Source organism: Xenopus tropicalis, chromosome 5, assembly GCF_000004195.4.
Source record: "Xenopus tropicalis strain Nigerian chromosome 5, UCB_Xtro_10.0, whole genome shotgun sequence".
Taxonomy (NCBI): domain Eukaryota; kingdom Metazoa; phylum Chordata; class Amphibia; order Anura; family Pipidae; genus Xenopus; species Xenopus tropicalis.
Genome location: NC_030681.2, coordinates 80,075,130 through 80,081,346, shown reverse-complemented (window position 1 = coordinate 80,081,346; position 6,217 = coordinate 80,075,130).

Below are 6,217 nucleotides of genomic sequence, written 5' to 3'. Positions count from 1 at the left end.
TTTTATTTGGATATATATTGAATTTTGGTGCATAAGACCATGAGAAAATAAAATTAACACTAAAGCATTCTACAAAGTCTTCTAGGTTTGGATGTGTAAATTTCAGAACATTTTTGTTTTCCTTCATGTGTACAATAAAAAACTGCTTTCTAAGAAATTTAAGAAAATAACATCCTATAATGCAACGGGCCCTTACGCATGAGCATTTTTTCCTGTATTTGTCATTTCCAACACAGGAAACTATATTAATCTCTACAAAAAGTTTGTATGCACTTTTGTATTAATGGAGGTCTTCTGGAGGGATATTCTGCAACCACATGCTAATTGCAATCTTTACTTTACATCCAAGACAGCCATGGGAAGTACAAGGGGTACAAAGGTTAAAGGTGCAGTCACTGCTGTTGTAATGTTCAATATGGAATTAGAAGACTGATTGTATACTTGTACTGTGCAACAGTAGAAATAGCTGTTTTTGATAGCAGCCCTGTTCACGGCTGAGATATGAATGTTAAAAGGAAATTTTATTAACCTCTGCATAAAGTGTTGTATGTTAGTGTAAAAAGAGTTTAGTCACTTGCTTCTGTTCGGACATTTCTCATAGTCTTCAAAGATACCTTGGTCATCAGCACTACAGCTGCTAAAAAAACTGGGTGAAGAGGAAAAGTAATACCACAGTGGTGTACATTAGATGAGTTATACATAAAACATACAAATAAAATAGAAATACTGAAGGTGACTTACCTACATGACATCAGTGTTAATGTCATGTAGGTAAGTCTCCTGATGCCTTCAGAAATACTGAAGGCACTACTAATTTGTGCTTATAATCTAAAGAGGCAGACTGAGACATGTTATTAATCACGACTTTTCTTTGATTTACTATGCATCAAAACGGCTGAAAATCCAAATCCAACAATTCGGCAGCTAAAACTTGCTGAGATCATGTAGAAGTGAATGGCAGATGTCCCTGTCCCTGGAGGATCCTTTTTTTGCTTTGAAACTATAGAGGTTTAGGATTTTTGATGCTGTTTTTTTGTGTGTCAACTCGAAAAAGTCTTAGTTTTCATACGACAACTTGAGAAATTCTGAATTTTCGTGGCTTTTCTTGTGCATCCTTTTTTAGTTCTGATTTTTAAGTAAATGTAAGACATTTGTGGAAACGTTTATTTTTAAAATAAAAAATAAAAAAAATGAGAAATGTTAGACTTTTAATAAATCTGCCCCAAAACGTTAAATATTAATAAAACAAACTACACAAAGAAGTTATGCAAGAAAAATATTGCATAATATCTATATGATTTTAAGGGGCAGATTAACAAACATTGGGGAAAAAAAGTATTTTTCATGTTTTAAAACCTGGGGGAAAAAAAGCTGCCAGCTCTTGTGAGCATGATCCTCAGATCCTATTTGTATTCTGTAACTTTAGTTTGTTAAATTATTGGATAAACCCAGTTCTATATTATTGTAAAGCATTACAGACACTATATAAATAAACAATGATAAGGATTTTCCTGGATATTCTCTACCATGAGAACTGTTTTACTGAGTTACAGGAAGTTCCCATACACTTGTATTGTGATAAATTTCCTGGAGCTTGGAAAAATTTTCCCAACTTTTCACTTTTCCTACGGATTTGAATATGTAGTAGTCTTTGAGGTTTTTAGCCGAGGTGGAGAACATTCCTGGAGAGAAAACAACAATGGGTGAAGAAAGGAAATGCCTTGGTGAATGTACCAAGTTGTTGAATTTTCTTCGATTCTGGAGAAAAGTTTCAGAATGTTGGGAAAAGCCTTTACAAAACTTTAAAAAAAAAAAAAAGTCCATAAGAAAAAAAAAAACTATATCTTCCCATTGAAAACAATTTGACCTTTAATAAATGTGTCCCATAGAAATTTTTTTAAAGGTTTATGAAAACAGCCCTTAACTGAATAGCTTCCAATGGTAACAAAATTGTCTACTACTCAATAACACTTGAAGTGTTGAAATGTTTCAGATGGGATTTGGATCAGAACACTGCTATTGCAGATTACATCAATTGTATGTAGGACAATATAAATTTATGAAATATTTTGCATTTGTTAGGGTTGAGATCTCATTAGGCATAGTTGTTTGATTCAAAATTTATTGTAAATCTGCTACGACACCAAGGAAGTTTGTATTAGCATGTACCCTTACTTTAGTGGATATTTAATAATTCTTTACTATTATTATTTACAAATAAGTTTTAAAATAAAATAGTTGGTTAGTGTGCTTCCTCAGTCTTACATTTGAGGTTATATTAGTAGTGAATTAAAAATCCAGCCAGTTAAAACAGGTGAGAAGTGCCATTGACTCATAGAATTAGGGGGAATGCAATAAAAGTCATAAACAGAAAATAATGCATTTCTCAATGTAACATGCTTCATTAGACTGTTACTGCATTGTGTATTTTAATTGCACATTGCGAATGTTTAATATGTTTTTGAAGATGGCGTAATTGTTAATGTGAAAATAACTTTTTCATTAAAATTTTTTATTAAAAATACTGTGCTTGCTCCAGTGCCATCTCTATCCTACGGTTAGATGAGGGGCAAAGGGTTTTTGCTCCCTGTTAGTGGCCTATATTACATTTATTAAACATCCAATATTGTCAAGTTAAGAAGATTTTTTATAAAGTTATTTATAACTTTCAGGCTAACTTTTAGTTGGTCATTTTTTATTTTGTATAGTTTTGGCGTTGTCTGCATTCTGTTTCTAACTTTCCAGTTTTCCAATGGGGGTTACTGACCCTGGAAGCCGAAAACTATTGCTCTGTGAGGCTACAATTTTATTGTTATTGTTACTTTTTATTCCTTATCTTTCTATTCAGGCCCTCATCTATTCATATTCCTGTCTCGCTTTCAAACCACTGCCTAGTTGCTAGGTTAAACTGGACCCTAGCAACCAGATAGCTGCTGAAATTCAAAACTGGAGAGTTGCTGAACAAAAATCTATTTTTTTTTTTTAAATTATTTGCAGTTTTTTTAATTAAGACCAATTGCGAATTGTCTCAGAATAGTACTCTACAATCATACTAAAGTTAATGTAAAGGTGAACAACCCCTTTAAGGGGATCACCAGTGAGCAGAACAGTCAGAAGTTGCTGAACTAGGATTGGGACTATGTGCAAATGGGAGATAAAAAAAAAACCTGAGAAAACTATTCTGAAAACAAGGTACAGATTTATTAACAGATATGAAAAATAGTTGTTTTAACATTGTATGCCATTGTTGGTAATTTACAAATAAGACTTTACATCCCCTCTTATATAGGTGTTAGTGAACCAGCAACATTTTTGCATAGTATGACTAGCACAAAGATCAGATTTTTTTAGCAAATCTATTGATATCTATAATAAGATTTGCTAAAAATCTGATCTTTGTGCTAGTCAAACTATGCAAAAATTATTACCAATGCCGTAATTGAAAGTAGGCATGGTATGCCTTATAATATATGTATACCCTATAACTAGTAATACAAAGCAGGCCAAGCATTTTATTGAAAGTAGACAGAAACAGAAAACAGGAATTCTTTGATTTGTGTGTAATTTATTCTAAAGCAACACAAATAACAGGATTTTTACATAATCATACTCTTATTGCACAAAACCCTCACTGCTCACTACGAGTATTTACCATTAATGTAACCTTTAGTATATTGTAGGTAGTAAGTAATATTGTAAGTAAGATTGCAATTCAATGTTTAATGGGTTTTGTCATGGGATACAGTCATGATTTTTATGGTGTACTTTTTATTTCTAAATTACACTGTTTACATAGCAAATAATTCACTCTACCATTAAAATTTTATTCTTGAACCATCAAATGTATATTTTTTAGTTGTAATATTGGTGTGTAGGCAGCCATCTCAGTGCATTGTGCCTGAGTCTGAGCTTTCAAAAGGAGCCAGCGCCACACATTACAACTGCTTTCAAATAACCTATTGTTTCTACTACTCCCATGTAACTAGAGGAGTCCCAAGCCGGACTTGAATTTCTTACTATTGAGTGCTCTTCTAATATCTACTGGGAGCTACTTTCTTGCTACCTTCCCATTGCTCTGCTGATCGGCTGCTGGGAGGAGGGTGATATCACTCCAACTTGCAGCTCAAAAGTAAAGTGTGACTGAAGTTTTTAAGAGCACAAGTCACAGGGCTGTGGCACCTGAGACATTAAGAATATGGCTAGCCCCATGTGAAATTTCAAAATTAAATATACATTTTTTTTTTTCCATTTTTGAAAAAACAAATTTCAGTGTAGGATTCTGCTGGAAAATCTTGTAGGTAGTAATCTAAATCATTGACCACATTATAAAATAAGAGAGGGATGGAAGATAGTGAAAGATAATAAAAAAAAGTGCAATAACAAAGTGTCTACCTCACATTTAGTCTGCTTTTATGTTGGTAGGGTCAATGGACCCATGAACCCATGAACTATGTACGATATTAAAATCCAGAGTAAATATTGGAATACTGCTATGACACTTCATCCAACATTTTCTTTTTGAATCTAATATATACACATATTTTATTATTATTATTATTTTTAATTATTATTATTTGCTACCTTCATTTTTAATATGTTTTTAAAAGTTCAGCACTGCCTTACCAAGGCTGTCTTATCTTTTCAACTTTAATGGTTGAATCTGGCATCTCCAGGCAACAGTGTAATAAAGTAAATCAGCCTTCAAAGGTTTATTGATCCTGCAGGGATCTTTATTGTATATAATGTCCAAGGCTAGTGTGATCTTAAAGGGGTTGTAAACCCAATCATAACGCTATCCCACTGCGCCCCCTAGTTTTGCTATAGAAGTTGCCCGAAAACCGTAATTATGGATGCAAGAAAATTCACCATTGAGCATTCTACGGACCAAAAATCTCATTAGAAGTGCAAGACAAGTGACCAATGAGAATGCTGGTTCCCAGAACTATGACAGGCATCTTGCTGTTATCTTACATATAGAGATAATTATGTCATTTTTTTTCTTCATTATATGACACTGGAATCAGACATGGGGATAAAGGACAGACTTGTTCAGTGCTGGGAAACTGTGCTTAATGCTTCCAGCTCCAATTGCAGGAACAAAGAACATGGAGCCAGATTTACACAGATCAGTTGATATTCTCATTGGAGGATTTCTTGCATTTTAAGGCAGCCGCTGGCCCTAGAGATTTTGGGGGAAAGTTTTGGAAAATTTTTATTGTGCAATATTGCTTAAAGAATATAACCCTATTGTTGATGGACTACAGCTCCCAGCATGCCTCAACATTCATTATATGTTAAAATGTTCTGGGATTTGTAGTCCAGCAACATCTGAGTAAAGTTTGGTTGAGCAGTGCCGCATGGTTTAGTACCTCTTCAAGACCTACAGTAAGTATAGATATTGGTATATAGTTTACATATGTGAGTGTATATATCAGTCTGCATTAAAAAATGGGTATATATGTGCATTGGGGTTTATTTGGTGGGACTGAACTTGATGAACTTTTGTCTTTTTTTTTTTTTCAACCCAAATTTACTATGCATACCTAGGATTCTTGAGTCCTGGAATTTTTGTTTTTTATTAGAAAGAAGGCTCATGAGAACCAGGAAATGCTCTCTTCTACAGTAAAGTAAAACATTTTTTCCCCCCGATTTTCACATTTGCTAGGCATAATTTAACACTTTTGATTTTGATGACAGTATCCCTTTAAATTAAACGTTAGTAGGAGCAACAAGATTAAATTGCTTGAATCTTAAATTATTTATTTTTCCATTATTGTTTAATAATTGTTTCCAATACTGGAATGATTGCAGGTGCTTCTATTTTTCTTGTTATTACAAACTTGTAATTACAAGTGTTATATGCAGTATAAATAGGTAACAATTGTGCTCTTTATTGTCCAGTTTTCAGCACTTCTCTAATTGTTTTGGCAAGAAAATTGTGAAGAAATAGTCACAGGCTATAGACAAATTTAGGAATATATATATTTTATATATTTAAATAAAATAAGTTTTGGTATAGAACAACATCTAGATATTAGTCTGAAATATACTATTAATGTGAATTATATAGATATAATAGTTAAGCACAACAAAATCGCACTCTCAGGGCTTATGTAAAGCAAAAAAAGTGGTGTTTATTCAACAGTTAGGCTCAAAACTTAAGCCATCTTCAGGACATATATATATAGATGTGTGTGCGTGTATGTGTGTGTATATA